Here is a 21,703-nt window from a genome sequence, read left to right as displayed (position 1 = left end):
AGAAAAATCAAAATACTTTCTCCTATCTAGTAGCTTGTACTGTAAGAAATTAAGAGAACGTGCTGCCAAATGATTTTAAGAAAAAGGCAGGTATCCTGCAGTTTAATTATGTAGATTCTAGGATATTTGTTTTTCTGTCTCAATATGAGTGCAAGCATCTAGTTGCACACAAAAAAAATGCAAGTTTTTCCCTTACATCTGAAAATATCAGGATGTTCAACTTCTGATAATATTTTGAAGATAGCTTGAAATATTATGTTATTCTTTTCCTACCAAAAACTTGAATTATTTTTAGTGAGGTTTTGTACTTGTAAATTATATACTGCAAGTTTCTCATTATTTTTTCAGAATGAAAGTTAATAGCTGTATTGCATCATATCAATTTTCATTTTAGCCTTGGAGTTCTGTTCAGAATGAAAAGCAAAGGTTATTTTGATTAGGTAATGACTAGCTAATGGTAAATCATAAGAATAATATAAAAGTGTTACTGTTTTTTTTGCTTGTTTTGTTTCTTCCTAAAGGTTTTTTCCTTTTCTTGCTCTTGGAGTTGGTGTAGATTATATATTCCTTCTGGTACATACATTTAGGGAAACAGGGCAGAATAAGAGAATTCCATTTGAGGTAATGAAAAAATGGGGTGTTGGGGGACAATAAAAGAATAAGTAAAAGAAAAATCCTCGTAGAGGAAAATAAACCTAGAATTAGTTAGTAATTATTTTTAGAAAATCTTCTGTTCTAGACATCTTTGTCCTAGGGCCTGGTGTTTTTTCCTTTTATTTATAATTAACCATGACATTCACATATTCGCATAATGCAATCTAAGATCCTACTCACTTTTTTAATCTTTTAGTTTTATTGACACTTTTATTGTCAGTCCAGAGTTTCATATCCAAAGCACAAATAATTTAAAAGCAATATATATTTGTCAGTTTTGTTTTGTACAAGCAATGTCTTCCATGTGCTTTTTTCATTTGGTTTGGCATGCAGGCAATAAAAACCCATTGTGCAGTAACCTTCATATGCTTCAAAATAACCTACTGCATTAGGAAAGGGTCCTATGTTTGATTGTCTCTGGCTTTTTTGTGGTTCCTGGGATTTCTGTCTGTTGGGTTTTTTTCTTACATGCCTTTTTAACACATTATGTATCTACACTGTTAATGCATGTTACTTTTCAATGAAAAATGTTAAGAACAACAAGTGACTGCACTAATACAAAACACATCCTACTTAATTGATGTATTTGATATCATATCAGTATCCATTTAGCTTTGACTTTTAGAGCCAGTGTCATCTTTGATAATGTTTGCTGCCCTCAAAAAATCTAAGCACTTAATATGTTATCTGCTTTTCTCCTGGACAGTGCACTTAGTATATTTTTTACTCTTGCAAACTGTCAAGTGCATATTTTTATTCAGAATTTCCTTGTAATAGTTTTCACTGCTACCATGTTATATCTGTAGGATGATCCCTTCATTTGCAGGACATTACCGTATTCATTTGACTTTGTTTTACAGGACAGAACAGGTGAATGCTTGAGGCAAACAGGAGCAAGTATAGCCCTCACATGTATCAGCAATGTTACTGCTTTCTTTATGGCTGCCTTAATCCCTATTCCTGCTTTATGAGCATTTTCACTCCAAGTAAGTTTTAATGTTGTTTTGTTAGCTCTTGTAGATAGTGTAATTGTGAAAATGAATGATAATGTTAGACCATGTTCAGTGCTTCTGCAGTTCACTCAACCAATATGGGATCACTGTTTAGTATAGTTCTTGATGATAACCAACTGCTTTCTCCTCTTGATTCTACTCCCCCCATTTCTCACACCTTGAGTCTTTCACATCCTGTACATAGGTGAAAGAGTATCCTGCCCCATCTCAACTAAGTTGAGTGCAAAAACCAAGAAGTATGCAACTAAGCAGAAACAAGTCTCTGGCAAGATTTGAATTCTTAAGGCAGTCTAGACCAGTATTCTGTACTCTAGTTTACACTATCACATTCATAAGTAAAAATTTATTCCTTTCACTGAGGTTTGTCCAATTTGCTGCTATTAAAAACCATAATCTAAGTTCAATGACAGCAGCAAAAATACATGTGCTACATTAATAATTACCGATGCAGTTTGTTCTTTTTCCCAATGTAATTTTAGCAAAATGTTGGAGAAAATTTCATCAATAATTTTCTGTTCTATTCTGTTTTGAGAGAAAATGTGATTTTTCTGTGCTGAAGCATGTATTTCCTGACACAACTGGTAAGTGAGCCTACCAAGGGAGGTGCCTCACTGGACCTGCTGTTTATAAACAGAGAAGGGCTGGTGGGAGATGTGGTGGTCAGAGGCTATCTTGGTGTCTGCCAAGGAAGATGCGAACCTCCCTTGGAATAGAAAATGTGACCCCCTTCCCTCCCAGTTATTATAACTCCAAAATTATGGAGCTTTCAGGCAAAGATATGGGAAAAGGAATAATAGTTGTTTATAGTGTGTATATAATAACAAGACAAACAAACAACAATGGCAGCAACAACAAACAAAACCAGAAACCCAATAACAGCCTTCTCTTGACTGTCAAGCACCTTCCCTTTGGTGTAGTTATGGTCACAGCCAGCAGGGGCACTGTTGGCACTGGGCAGGGCAGGTGCATTGATTCCCCTTATGGCTGCAGGGGGCACTGCTGCACGAGTTCAGTTGCATCTCCCCCACGTGGTAATGGCAGGAGGGTTGGATGGAGAAAAATGGGCTGCAGCAGGAACCTCGGAGCGGTGGCTGGGATGGCAGAGGCAGGCACACTCCCTGGGGTAGCAAACAAAATGTCACAGAAAACTCCGCAACCTTAGCAGGAGCCGCAGGAGTCGGGCAGATACGGAGTATTGGATTAGAGTGTAGTGAGAAAGCCCGAGGCAGCGGCAGAAAGCAGCAGGGCTGGGCAGCAACAGCCGGGCTTCTCCATAGCAGATGCCGCACGCAGCTGGGGAAATGTACCCCCTTGGAAGGGGGATGGGGTCATGGTCCCGGGTTTTTCCCTGAGGCACCCAAAAAGATGGTGAGAGTCCTTTCCAATCAGATCAGATGTTAATAAGGTCCCAGTTCAACAACTGTTCTAACAAGGAAAGGTTCACCCATGGTAGGAAAAGCAATGGGAGGACAAATGCTCCATAGTGGCAGCGAATCCTCTGGGCAGTGACCACACACCGGCTGTCCCTCCTCCAATGCTGAGAGAGAGAGAGCTAGAAGCAGCACTTGGCCCCTTCCCCCCTGCCCAAAATCTCACAGCAACTCTGCCTTCCCAAGAGAAAACCCCTCATATAGGAGATTAGCCAGCTGCATCCTTCCCCCTCCTCCTCCCAGCCACATCTTTTGTTCTCTTAAGTATTGGTAGTAATTGTCTCATAGCAACAGATGGGACAAAATTCCATGAGGGAAAGAAAAAAAGGAAAAATCCCAATCTCCAACACTTGGGCATAGCTACCAGGAAATTATAGTTTTCAATTCTTGGTGAAGTAAAGAAGGGGGTCAGCAAAACCACTGCTTAGGACTTATGGAGGGCAGACTTTGGCCTGTTCAGGACACTGGTTCAGAGATTCCCTTGGGAAACAGTTCTTAAAAACTAAGGGGTCAAGGAAGGCTGGGCATACTTTAAAAAGGAAATCTTAAAGGCATAGGCGCAGTCCCTCCCTATGTGCCAAATGATGAGCCAGCAGGGAAGAAGAGTGGCCTGGAAGAACAGGGAGCTTTTGTTGGAGGTCAGGCTAAAAAAGAGAGTTTATGACCTTTAGAGGAAGGGACAGGTAACTCAGTGTTATAGATGGATAATGAGATTATTTGCTCTCGCAATTAAGGGATGAATATTGTGTGACTGTTATAAATGATCTAATTGAGAGCCAAATTTATAAAAATTTGACAAAGATTTATTAAGTCAATTAAAAAATAAAAAATTTGAAAACCTTCCCACAACCAAGACAGCGTCAGCCCCAGGAGCAGCCGCTGGATGCCCTTTTGGGATCTGGCTGACAGAGTGGCCGCGTTCCCCCGAAAGGTACACCCCGAATGCTTCCAGCAGCTGGTTTATATACAGTTTATTCCACCTGAGGCAGAGATGACCACATAGTTCTTTGTCTCTCTTGGCATGTAAACTTGGGTCCATACATGTGTAGAATCAGACAGTGTCCACAGCCCAGACGAATGTCTGAGTATTCCAGAGGAAGAACTATTCACATGTAGTAGGTGATGCCATCTCAAGTCCAAGTGCAAGACCTCGTGGGCTTCCTGAGATGTCCCATTCATCATCACCCAGGAAATTCCAGATGATATCTCCCAGGTGTAGAGTAAATCGACTCCAGCCTGTCTCTTGCCTCTGATAATGGCCATGGCTCAGAGCTACTCTGTTCATATGTGAACAGGGTTTGATTTTATCTTAACTCTGTCCCGGAACTAGTAACAATATGAATAGCTTCTGTTCCTGGACAGGGTGGTTTCACAAGCATATGTTTAACCTTCACCAACATTTTATACACAAACATAGGTTTAAGCTCTACTAATATTTTATACATACATATGCCTATTTCTTATAGCATGAATTATTTCTACTACATATAACAGTGACTATTAAGAGAAGCTTTATTGATTTTTAGTTATGCTATTGTAGTTTAGATGTCTTCTGTTCTCCCCATAGTTCCCTTCCTCCCCTCCCCCTCACCGTATTGTTGCCATCAGACAGCCTGGGTTGCCTAGGACAGGTAGAAAGAAGGCGTGTACATGTGCCCCTTACATGGGGCAGTTGGGAATGCAAAAGCTTGTTGCTAAGGAGGCATGGCATGACAACACCTGACCCTCCAATCAAGTTACAAGAAAGCAGTCTCCACCTGTAAATAGCAAAGAAGAGTTAACTGACAGACTTTAGGAGGGGCCAGGGTTGGCTGATGCAACCCCCAGGAGTATAAAAGACTGAGCATCCATCTTGAAGATGAACCGGCCACATGGTAGGCAGCCACGAGGGCAGTTCTCAGCGCTGCAATTTTTCCTTATTTAGTCGTTTTGTTGAATTTTTATTAAGGTTTAATTAACCTTTTAAAATTTTTAAATTGAGCAGTTGTCTCTCACATCAGGAAGAGTAAAAGGATGTCATTAGTTCAGGCATGGAGGGGGCATTGCTGGGAACAGCAAGGGCAATTTAAACATCTTTAAAGGAGCTTGGCAAGGAAGTTTGCCAGGCAGGGTGAGCAGGCAGAGCTCCTCTCTAACCATCTGGAAGGAGCCAATAGAGACAGGTAAACAGACTCAGTGGCTAGTGGAGAAGATCATTAAGACATCCTTTCATTCCCAGCCTTATTAGCATACTAGCATAAGCTTTCTCATTTATGGTGTTGACATGCCGTAAAGCTCGATCTCCTGTAGCTGCTAGAGTCACTGACCCAGCCACGTCAGAGGCCTCCAGCCAGACAGACCTGCTGATGGGAAATGCAGCTCTCCAGGTCATAGGTTGCCGGGATTGTGTGATGCTTCTGTGAGACTGGGGCAGACAAGCAGATCTTTTGCAGAAGGTGTACTGTGGTTGAGGACCTGTGTTGCCAGGTGAAGGAGCTACAGGAGGAAGTGAATAGGTTATGTAGTATTTGAGGGAACGAGCAAGAGATTGGGTATTTTCAGAGGTGCTACAGTCTCAAGACTCTCAGGAGTCTCAAACCTCCATTGTAGTGGAGAAGTAGGGGGACTCAGAACCCTGTACGGTCAAGAGACTGTTAGTCAAGGATTTGTTGAAGATGAAGGCTAGAAGCAGGTCCCTGCACAAACCAGGAAGAAAGTTCCTCCTTCTTCTCAGAACTTGACAAGTAGGACTGGCACCTTCTACAATAAGTATGAGGCTCTGGAACTAGAAGGCCAGACAACTGATGAGATGGGCAAAAGTCCTTCTGGGATAGAGGGGCCTCCTAAAGCAACCCCAACTATATGCACATCGCGACTTCCTCTGTTATTAAGAGAAGGGTAGTTGTAATAGGAGATTCCCTTCTAAGGGGAATGGAGGGCCCAATATGCAGACCGGGCCCAACTCATATGGAAGCCTGCTGTCTCCCAGGGGCTTGGATAAGGGACACTACTGGGAAACTCTCCAGTCTAGTATGGCCCTCTGATTACTAATTGGTATTGGTTCCTAAAGTGACAAGATAACAAAAAGAAATCCAAGGGCAATCAAAAGGGATTTCAGGGCCCTGGGATGGTTAGTTGAAGGATCAGGAGCACAGGTAATGTTTTCTTAGAGCCTTTCAGTAGCAAAGAAAAATATTGAAAGGAACAGGCAGACCCATCAGGTCAACACATGGATCTGAGGCTGGTGTCACTAGAAAAATTTGGGGGTTTTTTGACCATGGGATGTCTATTCAATGACTGGTCTACTAACACCTGACAGGATGCACCTTTCTCAGTGGGGAAAAAGGGTTCTAGAGCAGGAGCTAGCAGGGCTTGTTTTTAGAGCTTTAAATTAGATTTGAAGGGGGAAAGGGACAAAACCAGTCTTGCCGATGACAAGCAATGGGATGGCACACCAAAACCTGAGGAACTGAGCACTAGTGGGATCCCTCAATCTGCTCCACAAAGTGTTGGCTATAACGAACTGCACTTGAAATGTTGCTATACCAACACACGCAGCATGAGAAACAAACAGGACTAGCTCAAAGCTTTGACCCAGTCTCAGAGATATGACATTACTGTCATAGGCAAAACCTGGTGGGATGAGTCCTGTGACTGGAATGCCCTGCTAGATAGGTCCAGGCTCTTCAGGAGGGATAGATAGGGCAGAAGAGGCAGAGGGTGGCACTGTATGTGATAGAAGGATTAGAATTTATAGAGCTCACAGTTGGCAGTGGTACAGTTGAGAATCTCTGGGTAAGAATCAAGGGGCAGACAAATGTGTTAGGTTACAATGTAGAATGTAACCAAAAGTATTTATTCTATTGACATCTACATCAGCTGTTGAGATAGAGAGGCAGTGTTCTTTATATTCTCCATGAGTCAACCCTGATAACACCCTCTGAGGGGCTATCTCCACTAATGGGCCATCAAGGTCTCCCAGCATGACTCATAGAATTCCATCATCTTATTGTGAGATGCTCTGCCCAGCGGGAGGAACCAAACATTCCTACCTGTATATAATCAGAGGCTTGGAACACCACAAACAACACTATCCACTGCATTCCCAGAGGACAAGAGCTCCATAACCATAGCTGGACCTCCAGAGGAAGACCAGACCTTTCTACAGGATCACCACTTATACAGAACCACATCCATCACTCCAACAGGACTGTAGCCACCATTTAATCAGACTGCTGCCACCATCCTGACTGACAGGGTGTCAGGTCATATTCTGACTCTGTCAGTTTAAACCAGTGTTTCTGTACTATTGCCTTTATTTTAATTTTCCTATTAAATTGTAGTTCTGACTTGGAATCTCCCACAGGTTTGCTTTCAAACTAGTACATATTTTGGCACCCAGTGTGAGGCAGTCCTGGGAGAAGTCAGAATTAAAATTCTGTACTACAGAAACCACCTATTCACCATGATGTTCAGTGTCTTTACATAGGTACTGCACCTTGCTCTCTATGTTTTTCCCCACATGGGGAACCATTTGCTGACTTTGATGCTCCATTTGAAAACAGGGAATGGTATGCAAATTGCTTTATTGGTTTATTATGTCTATTGCATTATGACTTCCAAGGCTATGAACACCATTCAGAATATATTTTCAGTTCAGTTCTCTTGTCCTAGTCTGGGCTGCTACCTCTGGGGTCGCCTACACAATCTCACCCAGCCCCTGAGGGGAAGAGTACGGAGTATTTTTTTCCAGCCTTTCAGGCCTGACACAGCGGGGTTTGAAAATATTGAGTTTCCTCTGGATGTCAAGGACAGCATAATCTTGTTATCAGTTCTGCTTTCTCTTTTCTTTACAACCTGCACTGTGTATACCATGCTTAGAGTCAGAACAGTGCTCAGTGTGGCACAGCATCCTCAGGATGAGGAGGAGAAAAGCAGCAAAGCAACAGGCACCATGTCTATGCAAACTGTCACAGAGAGAAAAGGAACCAAAGGAACAGTCGATGTGTCCACACAAACCATCACTGAGCCCAGACAGCCTAAGTGGGTAGCAGTTGCCCCCATTCAGAAAAAGAAATCAAAGAGCAAATCAGTCCACATAGTGACTGACAAGGAGGTGGCTGGACATTCGCACCCAGCAGAAGAGACAGAGATCATCACTCACTCTCTACCCCTGGGTGAGCGGCATGACTTGCAGAGGGAGTTCACCTGCCAGACAAATAAGTCCATCCTGACCTGGCTGCTCCACATCTGGAACACTGCAGCGTATGACACCATTCTGGATGGAAGTGAGGTCAGGCAACTGGGAAACTGGGATCCCTGTCCCGGGATGTGGTCATTGACCAGGGGATTAGGAGAACCCAGGAAACTCAGCCTCTGGTGGTGACTGCTGGTGAGTGTAAGAGATAGATAGTGTCCTGGGATGATGTTATGATACTGTATTCCCTATCGTCTGCTTTATGCCCAGACATGGGTCTTGTACCTTTAACCTAGATCTGGAAGGGTGGGGGAACTGGTGGAATTCTTTTGGCATTTTTATTCGCACATCCTCCCCAGGCTCTCTCTCGGCTGTATTTTCTAGCACAGAAAAAGGGAGGATGTCTTTGCTTTTTAGCTAGCTTCTCGTTCGTTAGCTGAGGCAAGAAGTTTTCCTAGGACTGTGGCTTCTTCTTCTGGAACTGTTCAGCTTTTCTCTGGTCCAAAACACCAGAACATCACTGGGGGCCCCTCATGCCACGGCCCAGAGGCCAGCTCCGGATCCTGGAGAGAGCCAAGACACACCTACAGAAAGGACTCTGACTCTACCAGCTCTTCTCCACAACGAGAAGATTTATTATCTAACATTATTCTTTTTTTTTTTTTTTTTTTCCGTGCCTGTGATCACCCTGCTTATTAAATAAACAGGTTTTTTTCACCTTCCTCCAAGCCTGCTTTGGGGGAGGGGCTGCTGAAACCTTCCTACCCGTTAGAGGAGACACCCTTTTCAGGACATTTCCTCCTAATTTGTCTCAAAACCGAGAGAATACCTTTGTAAAGAAGACCTCCACATGCAACAAGGAAAATGGAGCACAGTAGAAGAAGGTATACAATGCCTAAGGGAATTGGCTGTGCTGGAGATGAGTTTTTCAGAAGATGAGAGATTCCCTAAGAGCCCAGATGGTGTCCAGTGCGTGTCGCAAATGTGGTGCAAATTCGCAAAGCTTGGACCTGAGATACTCCTGTTACCTAGTGATACTGCAATGGCAGGAAGGAGAGGGCAAGGTAGGCATGTTGGTCAACAAACCAAGAATTTATGAGGATGTTGTCACTGCGCCATTATGCACCCATATCTCATCTGTGCAAACAAAGCTGGATGAGCACGTCCAGAGCTTGGAAGAGCAAATTGAAGAGAGCCACCTGAAACTGAGAAAGGAGCTTAAGGAAGGAATTTACTACCTCTAGCCAGAACCAACAAGAGTCTCTGCCATTTGGAGCAGACATCCCCCAGCGAAGGAGAGAGGATATACTCCACAAGGTAAGCTCTGGTTTTTCTTTCAGGAGAATGGAGAAGACATGAGGAAGTGGGATGAAAAACCCACCTCCTCCTTGGCAGCCCAGGTACATGAATTGAAAAGAGGAACATCTACCACAAGAAGCTCATCTAGGGTCAATGCCACTCTGGTCTCTCATTGACAGAATTCCTGGCGGTATAGGAATGATAATATGATCAATTCCCTTGAAGGGACCTTGGGAACATATTTACAGGAGGAGAGCAACCTGTACCATGACCAAGTTACAGGGGCCCTGCCTCTAGCCTGGTAGAGGAAAGGGACAATCAGATCTATTGCACTGTGTGGATCCAATGGCCTGGCATGTCTGACCTACAAAGATATATGGCTTTGGTTGACACTGGTGCTCCATGTACCCTGATGCCATCAAAGTATGTGCAAGAAGAATCCATTTCTATTTCTGGAGTGATGGGGATCCCAGAAGCTTACAGTACTGGAAGCTGAAGTGAGTTTGCGAACAAGTGGCAGAAACACCCCATTGTATGGGCCTAGAAGGCCCATGCATGCTTGACATCGACTATCTCAGAAATGGATATTTCAAAGACCCAAAAGGACATCGCTGGACTTTTGGGATAGCTGCTCTAGAGACAGAGAAAATCAGACTACTGAATACCCTGCCTGAGCTTTCAGACAACCCCCTTGCTGTGGGACTGCTGAGAGTGGAAGAACAACAAGTATCAATTGCCACAGCAACAGTGCACTGTCAGTTATACCATACCAAGACTGTGATTCCTGTCCGTAAGATGATTTGTGAACTGGAGAGCCAAGGGGTGGTCAGCAAGGCTCATTCATCCTTTAACAGCCCCATACGGCCAGTGTGTAAGTGCAGTGGAGAATGGAGACTGACGATGGATTACCGTGGCCTGAATGAAGTCACACAACTGAGTGCTGCTGTGCCAGACATGTCAGAGCTTCAGTATGAGCTGGAGTCCAAGGCAGCAAAGTGGTATGTGACCATCGATATTGCCAATGCATTTTTTTCCATTCCATTGGCAGCAGTGAAGGCCCGAGTTTGCTTTCACCTGGAGAGATGTGCAATACACACACCTGGAACTGACTGCCTCAGGGGTGGAAGCACAGTCCCACCAGGTGCCATGGGCTGATCCAGACTGCACTGGAAAAGGGCGAGGCTCCGGAACATCTTCAATACATTGATGACATCATTGTATGGGGAATCAAAGCAGGGGAAATCTTCAGGAAAGGAGAGAAGATTATCCATATTCTCCTGAAAGCTGGTTTTGCCATTAAGCAAAATAAGGTTAAGGAATCAGCTCAAAAAATTCAGTTTCTAGGATTTAAGTGGCAAGATGGAAATCGCCAAATCATGGCGGAGGTAATCAACAAAATCACCTCTATGTCCCCACCTACCAAAAAGAAAGAAATCCAGGCTTTTCTAGGAGCTATGGGCTTTTAGACGTTACATGTAGTGAAACCCACAAGTTTAGCCAGGGCCCTGTGGAGAATCTGAATAATAGAAATGCTGATACAGCAGCAAAGAAGCTTCCTGACTCCAGGGACATCCGCCCTATAACCTATCCCTATAACCATGTAAGGCAATATCTTGTTAACCATACTATTGGTCACTTATGGTCCCTCTAACCTTTGCCATTGGTCAAGATTGGAATCGAGCCAAGGCTATAAAAGTAGCATACTGTACCCCTACTAATTTAGAAGAAGAAGAGCTAAGACCCTTCACGGACCCCTCCAATAAAGCCATACTCGTGGAACATCCGGCGTCTTCTCCTTCTCCTCTCTCTACCGTCTGCTGGAGCCTCTAGCCAAGGGCAAGCTACCTAGCAAGCAAAGCTGAAATCATAAGAGCTGGCTAATCACTATAAGAGCTGAATATCCCCCTGCTTGCTAGGGGCTGACCCGCAGCCTTGGTCTGAGCGAGCTGGCCTCTGGCACTCAGTCCCCTTGGGGGCTGAGCTCTGGAGCTGTAATAGCTTGCCCTAGCATGTTGTGGTGTGCTGTAATGTCCCATTTTGGCCTTCCAGGTCATTCCCCCAGGTGTGCCTATACGTCTCTCCCTTCCCCCTTGCCCCCATGCTGAGTGAGTCCTGTCAATCAGGCTTAACATTCCAGCAAGGCGTGGTGTGGTTGATCAAGTTCAAAGGACGCCCCTATGCCCAGAGGTCATTGGCCTGTCTGGGTGTCATCTTCCCCTGAGACCCTGCCCCTCTCACCTGGTTGGTGGCTCACCTGTACCTCCCCTCCCCCTGTCCCTGAGCTTAAAAGGTGAATCAGACCATGCGGTCAGGGTTCTGTTGGAGCAGTTCCTCACGTTCAGACCTCTGTAACCATGGAATAAACTTCTGGACATTAAACCCTCCAGCAGAATCCTCTCCTTTTTCTCTTCACCATCGCCTGAAGCTATTCCTCCTGAGGTCAACGGGGTTCCTAACAAGCCTGGACTTGTTCAGTGCCCAGCTGCAACCACCAGCAAGCCAAGGTATCTCTGGGGTGATACACCGCAGTTGCTGCCTTTGGCCCGGCAGCGAGGGTCAGACTGGCCCAGGCACAATCTAACTGGTAATATTGGGAGCTATTTTTCCAATACTAGCATAAGACCAATTAAGGCTCATTCGGTGGCTGCCCAATGTGTCGTCGGACCCCCTCCCCCAGGGCGAAACCTCACTGGAGCATCGGAGCCTTTTCGGGGTCTCCTGTTATTGCCTGTTCGGGAAGCTGCTCCTTTTGCACAAGGACTTTTTGTTTTAGAAAATCCTCTTTGCAGAAGGCTCGATACAACCCTCAACACATACATCTGGATGAGATAACGTTCGAGGAGAACTGAGCAGCAGACCCCCTTCCACAGACCCCTGACCCCGAAGGACGTAAGTATTGCGCTCATACCTTTGGGTGCTCTAAAAAATCTTTTTCGTTTTTTTTTTTTCTTTTTTTTTTTTTCTCGTTTTTCTGTGGAAAGGGCTTCAAAAAAAATGGGTTCTTGTTTAAGCACCTTAAAACTAACCACACTTGAGAGAGAGTTATATTTAACCATTGTAGAAACCTTATCTGTTAATAATTTCTCTTTTTCTAAAGGTAGTCTGTCCAAAAAGACTCTTAAAAAATTTGTAACTTGGATTGTGGTGCAATTCCCTGAAACTGATAAGACCACAATTACTGAAAATTCTTTCTGGGATACGGTTGGAAACACTATTTATATGTCTCAAACAAAACAGGACTTTTCTGTTACTAACTTCTTACTTTGATTTAATATAATAACAAAGACAGTTGAAAAATCCAACTCTGAAAAAAGCTCCACACTAACAGATCTCTGCTCTTCATATGCTAATTGCGCTAAGATAACAGAGGTATGTGCCTTGCAGGCCACAGAGTCGCTGGGCTCTGCAGAGCTTCCTGCAGATACCACCTCGCAGGCAGAGGCCAAGCAGTCCCCCCTGGACCTCCTCTCCCGTGCTTCAGAGCCGGCAGTGCTCACCATGCCCCCCCCCCCCCCCCCACACCCCCTGCCTTGCGGGACCCGCGCTGCCCAGCTTCCCGTTTCCGGCCTCAGTCCCCCATCCCCCCGGCTCCGCTTCCTTCCCGCTTCTGGCCCCAGGGGCCCGGCTCCCTGCCCCTGCAGCCCCCGCTGCGGCCACTCCTCCCCCTGCGCCGGTCTACTCCCTCCCCACTCCCCCCGCCCCTGTGCTGCCTTTGCCGCCTCCCATCGCCGCGATCCCAGTCCTCCCTACCCCCCCGCCGCCGTTCCCCGCCCCCGCTTCCTTCATCGCCATATCCCCCACTCCCGCTGCTGCCCTCGCCCTGCCCCCTGCTCCCCCTGCCGCGCCCACCATGCCCCCTGGCCCCATTATCGCCGCCGTCCCCCCCAACCCCGAGGTGCTACACCCCGCTCCCGCGACCACCCTCCTGACCGTCACTGCCCCCGCTCCTGCCCCTCCCAGCCCTGGCTGAGAGCGGGCCGGCCCCTCCCGGTGCTTTCCCGAACCACGCCCAAAGCCCACACCCTGTCCCCCTGCACCGAGCCTCACACATGCGCAGTAACACCAGCTCCCCCTATACCTGTAGTACCCCAAACCAGCGGCACTGTTTGCGCAACCCCAAACTCCCCAGGCGTGCATCCCCAGCCCGCCCACCCTCTCTGCCCCCACGCGTCCCTCCAACCCCCCACCCAACCCTTCTGCCACCCGAACGGATCAGAGACCCGCTGTGGCGTCACCCCCCCCCTCCCCCAATCGGATCATTGCTGTGCTGCTACCCTTCGTCCAATAGCGCCAACTCCTGGCCAGTCATTGAAAACCTTGAAAAGTGCTTCTAAACGAAAAAAAAAAAAGGAATTCACAGGTAGCAAATCCCTCACAGCTTTCCTCAGACGATGAGAGCTCTTCCGATGAATCTGATTTTGATACTATTAACGTAGACCCATGGGCTCTGATTAAGATAGAAACCACGAAGTCGGGGAATTGGGACCTAGCGCAGAAAATCACAGCCTTTCTGGTTGAATACAGACAAGGAAGGAATGGTGGGGAATCTAATATTAAGACACGGAAACCAATTTCTAATAAGGAACTAGTGCAATTGAGAAATATAGCCAAAGAACATGGACATAGTTCACATATCTTTAGAAATTTCTTAGAAGCCATGTTCTCTGCACATGTCTTGCTTCCTCACGATGTAAAAAATATTTCCCAATGCCTCCTGTCCCCGGCAGAATATTTGTTATGAGACAGGCATTGGAAGAAACACTTAAAAACGTTATCAGATTCATATACTGCTGATGCTACTAAGACTAACTTCACAGTAGAACAGCTGGCCGGCAAAGGAGACTTACAAAAGCCAGCTGAACAAATGGAAACTCTGAATAAAGAAGCACTGCAGGATGTTGCAATTGCAGCTAAAACCTCCTTCTTATGCAGGATGAGTCAATGCCAACAATGCATTTTTCTACTATTAAACAAGGCATTGAAGAAAGCTTTATAAAATTTGTGGACAGACTTAGAGATGCTCTGGAGAAACGGAGAGCGCAGAGGCAAGGTATGAATGTCGGTTTCTCGGCTGTTTTATGGCCTGGAAAGGCTCGGGGATGGCCTTGGGCAGCCCGCGCTTCAAAGGACAAGAAGAGGCTTCAGGTTTTTTCTCGGTCTCCAGTGTTTATTAGTTGTTTATCTAAAAGATTTTCTCTCGACCCGACAGAGGTCTGCACAGCAAGTCAGCCATGAGCACACTGAGCGCCCCCGGGGCGGTCACCTATCTTTATACTCAAAATTACATATACAATATTTATCAATTTTCCCCAATACCTTTTACCCTTATTGACCAGTGCACTTTTAGTAATAACCAATCCCAAAGTGCCAACATCACCACAGAAGATGGAGGCCAAGAAGAAGAAGAAGGACAGGACACGCCCCAATTCCTCCATCTTACTTCTCTAAACCCCCCTGTACAGAAATCCTAAACCCTGTGTCTTACACTCTAATTAACTTATCCCTTCACCATTCACCCCAGTGAAATCCTCCCATCCTCATACAGGTGTCATCTCCCGTGTGGGATCAAAGTCCAGCCACCAGACACTTCTGGCAACATTCCAGGACCTCTGAGCCCCTCAAGGGTGGTCTCGGTCACTCTGCACATCAGTCCTGAGGTGCTGAGATCCCACAAAGGAACTCTTATGTAAGCTTGCTTTCAGCAACTCAAATGAGAAATCTAAGGCCATTTTGAGGTGTCTACCCGTGGATTCAGACCCTACTATAGAGCAAATGCTAGAATGCTGTACACGTCACATGTCCACTGAAAATACAGTGGCCCAAGCAGTTGCTAAGGGTATTGCTGAAGGAGTTTTGGGTGCATATGCAGTCATAACCTCTAAAGAACAAGCTAAATGCTATCACTGTGGGGAGCTTGGACATTATATAAAAGACTGCCCAGAGAGATCACCCCCTCGATACCATCGTAATTATTATCTGTTGGAGAGTTTTTGTGCAGACGTGGCTTGAGGGAAAAATCCATGATCATATGCAGCTGTAAGCAGTAAGTTCTCAGCCTTCTGATTACGAGAAAAGCAACAACACTGCGTCCTTGAGCAAATAACAAGAAAAACACGGTGTCCTTGAATGTAGTCAGCAGCAGGATGAAAAACAAGTATTAGTCTCAACAAGAAAACCACAGGTATTAGCAACAAAGGAGGGGTTGACTTGTAATCTGTAACCAATGATGAGCTCAGCTTTTGCAATATGTATGAGCTTAATTAACACTACTATAAAAGAATGTAAGCTGGATCAATAAATTTGAGACCGATGATCATCAATAGGATGTGCTTGTCTCCCTTCACTTCCTCAATTATCAAAGACCCCAGAATCAGCAACGCTATCAGCCGCGTCCTTTAAACTCCTTGAACCGCCCGCTGGACCTTCGGGTTCAGCAAATAAATCAAAGGCCACCCAGACCCAATCACGCACAAACCCAGGCTGCTCCAGACCCAAAGAAGCCCCAAACCATGGGACAGCCCAGATGGGTACCCGCCGGCAATTGGTAACTGCTTTGTCCATTCACTTTAATGATAAGAATGTTCACCATGTTCCCACAGGAAAATATGTACCTAAAGGGAGTCCTTCAGACATTCTAATTACAGGTGACTCACTTAATACTCCAAAGGAAATCTTCGTTGTTCCGGAAGTGCTGACAGTGCAGCTGGGACAAGAGATCCTCGTGCAGGTATACTGCATAGACTTACCATTTTTTCTTTCTAAGGGAACTCCAATCGCACAAGCCTTCTTACTCCCAAAGAATCACAGGGAACAGATTCCTCTCAACCCTACAGCTATGTGGGCACAAGTCATGGGACCATCCAAGCCTACCATCAAGTGCGGCCTCTCCTACAAAGGAGAGAAGACCCACCCGCCAGGGATGCTAGACACCAGTGCAGATGTGACCATCATTGCCTGTTCAGATTGGCCAGCACACTGGGATCTACAACCTGTTGCAGGCATGATTTCCAGGATTGGTGAAGCTACAGTATCCATGAGCAGCAAGAACAACATCCTCGTTGAAGGGCCAGAAGGCAAGCTGGAAACCATCCGTCTATTTGTGGTAAGGGCTCCCATCACCCTTTGGGGCAGAGACGTTTTATCCCAGTGGGGAGCTTCCCTACGTATTCCAATTCAGGATTTTTAACTGGGGCCACTGAGTTGAGCGTGCTGCCAGAAATGCCCTGTCTCACCTGGAAAAGCCATGAGCCAATCTGGACCGAGCAGTGGCCCCTAAAGAAAGCCAAGCTGCCCGCCCTAAACGCCCTTGTGGAAGAACAGCTCAAAAAAGGCCACATAGTGGAGTCCGACAGCCCTTGGAACTCTCCAGTCTTCGTTCTACCAAAGCCTGGTACAAACAAGTGGAGGCTTCTCCACGACCTTCGCAGAATCAACGAGGTCATAGAGGACATGGGCCCTCTTCAGTCTGGCCTGCCCTCCCCATCAATGCTGCCTAGAGACTGGACACTTGCTATCATAGACATTAAGGACTGTTTCTTCAGCATCCCACTGCACCCTGAGGATGCTCCACGGTTTGCTTTCTCCGTTCCCTCTATTAACATGGAGGCTCCACTCAAAAGATATCATTGGCGTTTTTTGCCTCAGGGACTAAAAAACAGCCCCCCTATCTGCCAGTGGTACGCAGCTCACATCCTGTCTCCCATTTGGAAATCATTCCCAGACGCCATCATCTACCACTATATGGATGACATTCTGGTGTGTGCTTCAGACAAAGCTTACTTGGACAAAACGGTTAAAAAGACTATTGAAGCCATTGAAAAGGCAGGAATGGAAATTCGTGAGGACAAAATCCAGTACACTGAGCCATGGACCTACCTTGGAGTCCAGATCCAGGAAAGAACCATCGTACCTCAGCAGATCGCCATCAACGATGACCCAAAATCCCTCAGGGACTTACACAGCCTGTGTGTATCCATCAACTGGCTATGTCCACTGCTAGGAATTACATCAGAGGACCTTTCTCCCTTGTTCAACCTTCTTCGTGGACCCAATGAACTGGACTCTCCCTGCACTCTCACAGAGGAAGCCAGAGGTGCCATCGTCAAAGTCCAGGAAGCCCTGTCTTTACGCAAAGCCCATCGCTACGAGCCCAGCCTGCCTTTCCAGTTCATCATCTTGGGAAAAGCACCCAGATTCCATGGACTGATTTTCCAATGGGACCCTCAACTGTGAGACCCTTTGTTGATACTGGAATGAGTTTTTACAAGTAGCCAGCCTACAAAGACACTTACCACCTACCAGGAGGTTATAGCACATTTAATTAAAAAAGGCTAGGACTCGCCTTTGCTCACTTTCAGGTTGTGATTTTGAATGCATATGTTTCCCAGTAGCCCTTAAAGACTTTGAGGATTTGATCAAGACCAATGCGAGTCTCCAGTTTGCTCTGGACAGTTATATGGGCCAAACTTCAGCGGAGATCCCACAAACACGATCTTTTTAACCAGAATGAAACTTTCCATTTGATTCCAAAACAAATCCAAAGTAGAAAACCTCTCAAGGCTCTAACCCTCTTTACAGATGGCTCAGGGTCTTCCCACAAGTCGGTGATTACTTGGAGAGACCCCCAAACACAAGATTGGCAATCTGACGTACAAATAGTAGAAGGATGGCCACAAATTGCAGAATTAGCAGCTGTCGTCAGAGCCTTTGAAAAATTTAAAAACGAGCCTTTCAATCTGGTCACAGATTCAGCTTATGTTGCTGGTATAGCTATGAGAGCAGAACATGCTCTTCTCAAAGAGGTCTCTAACCTAAAGTTATACCACCTGCTCTCTAAATTAATACACCTGATCTCCTACAGAAAGCAACCCTACCACATAATGCGTGTGAGGTCTCACACAGGCCTCCCAGGTTTTGTTGCAGAAGGCAACAGGAAAGCAGATGCATAAGCAATGGCAGTAGAAACTGCTAATGTTCCTAACATCTTTGCTCAGGCAAAGATGTCACACGCGGTTTTTCATCAAAATATACCTGCCCTTATGAGAATGTTTAAGCTCTCAAAGGATCAGGCAAAAGCTATTGTGGCTACATGTCCGAACTGTCAAAACTACCAGATACCATCTATGGGTACGGGAGTCAATCCCCGAGGTCTGAATAGCTGCCAGCTGTGGCAGGCAGATGTAACTCACTTTGCACCTTTTGGAAGGTCAAAATATGTGCATGTTTCGGTCGACACGTTCTCAGGAGCAGTATTTGCATCATCACATGCAGGAGAAAAGACCATGCACACAATAAAACACTTTCTCCTCGCTTTTGCCACCCTGGGTGTACCAAAGGAGATTAAAACAGATAATGGACCAGCCTATACCTCCCACAAGTTAAAGGAGTTCTTCAATGAATGGGGCATGGCACACAAGACCGGCATACCTGTAAACCCCACAGGACAATCCATCGTGGAAAGGACACATCAAACCCTCAAAAGAGTCCTCGATCAACAGAACAGGGACACGAAAATCACATCTCCAGTGGAAAGACTTTGCAAGGCTCTCTATGTCATCAACTTCCTGAACTGTACAGCATCAGAGCCTGACCCACCAATACTTTCCCACTTTGCAAATACCACTTAAGCAAAGCTCACTGAGAAACCACTGGTGCTCATGAAGGACCCTGAAACACACCAAATTTCTGGGCCTCATCAGTTGATTACCTGGGGTAGAGGGTATGCGTGTGTGCTACTACCATCGGGTCCAAGGTGGTACCCAGGAAAATACGTAAAACCATACTTAGGCACTGTGAACACTACTCCTGCAGATGAAGACAAGAACTCTCCTGAGGCAAACACAAGACCACCTCAAAACCAAACCAGCTCAGCCTGGAGATGAAGACATCACCGAACACCCACAAACACAAGAACAGACCGCCCCATTACAAGGCAGCAGACAAAACACAAATTTAAACAACAGTCTGCTGTACCAGGCCATAGATAGCCTTAACACAAAAGTGTTCTCTGAATTATGTGTTATTACACTGTTTTGTATTTTAAAAACCTTATTATTCCCTCTTCCTAAGCTTTAAAACCCCTTAACCTTCTACCCACTCCTCCTCCCTTAGTGTAGCTTAGAAATTAAAAGAAAAAGTGGGGGAGGAGGGGAACACAGAAAAGAACAAGGCAGAAATCCCTCTCATCATAAAGATAACAAATTGTGCTTATATTCCCTATCAGAAGCCCTAATCCTGCCCAAAGATGAAAAATATCTCCGTCAGTGCTGTCCTCACCGCTGCCTGGATGCTCTACACCGTACCGCGTGCCTTCGGCTGGATTAGCCCTCAGCCCAGCCATAATGTTTGGGTAACTTTAGCAAAAACACTAAAACAAGACAACATGTGCTTGTCCATGGGAAGCATTGATTATCCACTTTCTACATGTCTAGTAGGAATTCCCTTTGTAGCAGACGACTGGCCTGTCTATAACTCTGAGGTTCTCTGCACCACAGGTAAGAGACCCAATGGGGCTGATACTTGGGACGAGTGGACAAAAATTATGCCAGATGCTCGAGAGGAACCCCAAGAATTGGATCTATTGGGATTCTCCAAGACCACATATTTGTGTCAAATTTTACTTTAGGTGTCCGAAAAACGATTGGCCAGAAATTGACCAACACAAAAACACATATCGAAAAGATGTATCACCAATTAACAAAGCCTATAACCCTCATGACTGGTGCAATTACACGGCTCGTGTGATTTCTGTGTCCTCTCTCCATCCCAAAGTATTACCCAAGGGAATGTTTCTCATCTGTGGTGACAGAGTATGGGCTGGGATCCCCTCCCGACTCCAGGGAGGTCCCTGTACCCTTGGAAAACTTTCTACCCTTACTCCAAACATCACCCTCTTACATAATTGGAAAAAAGAAAGTGAATAAAAATGGCAAAAAAGGTCCTACACTGAATTTGATGAAAATTGTGATCCTAGATTATACGATACGTGACTGCCTTTTTTGTAAAAACAGAAAGTGGAGTTGTAGTGAAACCCACAAGTTTAGCCAGGGCCCTGTGGAGAATCTGAATAATAGAAATGCTGATACAGCAGCAAAGAAGCTTCCTGACTCCAGGGACATCTGCCCTATAACCTATCCCTATAACCATATAAGGCAATATCTTGTTAACCATACTATTGGTCACTTATGGTCCCTCTAACCTTTGCCATTGGTCAAGATTGGAATCGAGCCAAGGCTATAAAAGTAGCATACTGTACCCCTACTAATTTAGAAGAAGAAGAGCTAAGACCCTTCACGGACCCCTCCAATAAAGCCATACTCGTGGAACATCCGACGTCTTCTCCTTCTCCTCTCTCCACCGTCTGCTGGAGCCTCTAGCCAAGGGCAAGCTACCTAGCAAGCAAAGCTGAAATCATAAGAGCTGGCTAATCACTATAAGAGCTGAATATCCCCCTGCTTGCTAGGGGCTGACCCGCAGCCTTGGTCTGAGCGAGCTGGCCTCTGGCACTCAGTCCCCTTGGGGGCTGAGCTCTGGAGCTGTAATAGCTTGCCCTAGGATAAGACAAATTAAGGCTCATTAGTTACATATTCTGGAGTACAGGATGATTGCAAACCCTCTTTATCTTGTGACAGGAAAGAGAAATTATTTCCTGTGAGGCCCTGAACAACAGAAGCATTTGAGCAAATTAAGCAGTAGATTGCCCATGCAGTAGCCCTTGGGCCAGTCAGAACGGGGCAGGATGTGAATAATGCGCTCTACACTGTGGCAGGGGAGAATGGTTCTTTCCTGGAGACTGTAGCAGAAGGGACCTGGAGAGACTTAAGGATGACTGCTCAGGTTTTAGATTTGGGGATATATAGGATCTGAGACCACCTATACCCCAAATGAGAAAGACATGCATGCAGCTTTTGAAGGGGTTCAAGCTGCCTCAGAAATAATTGGCACCAAAGCACAGCTGTTTCTGGCACCCTGGCTACCAGTGCTGGGTTGGATGTTCAAGGGAAAGGTTCCTTCCATGCATCATGCCACCAATGCCACATGGAGCGGGTGAATTGCACTGATCACAGCGAGCTCAGATAGGACATCCAAATTGCCCTGAGATTATGGAAGTTATAACAAACTGGCCCAAAAAT

General features: G+C 45.8%; 1 pseudogene; it reads left to right on the top strand.

Moving 5' to 3' along the window:
• LOC134431414 (protein patched homolog 1-like) overlaps positions 1–21,703 on the top strand; it is a 233,875-nt pseudogene that overhangs the window by 11,024 nt on the left and 201,148 nt on the right.

Source organism: Melospiza melodia, chromosome W, assembly GCF_035770615.1.
Source record: "Melospiza melodia melodia isolate bMelMel2 chromosome W, bMelMel2.pri, whole genome shotgun sequence".
Classification (NCBI taxonomy): Eukaryota; Metazoa; Chordata; class Aves; order Passeriformes; family Passerellidae; genus Melospiza; species Melospiza melodia.
Note: the sequence above shows the minus strand (reverse complement) of the source record. Positions and strands in the feature narration are given on the sequence as shown.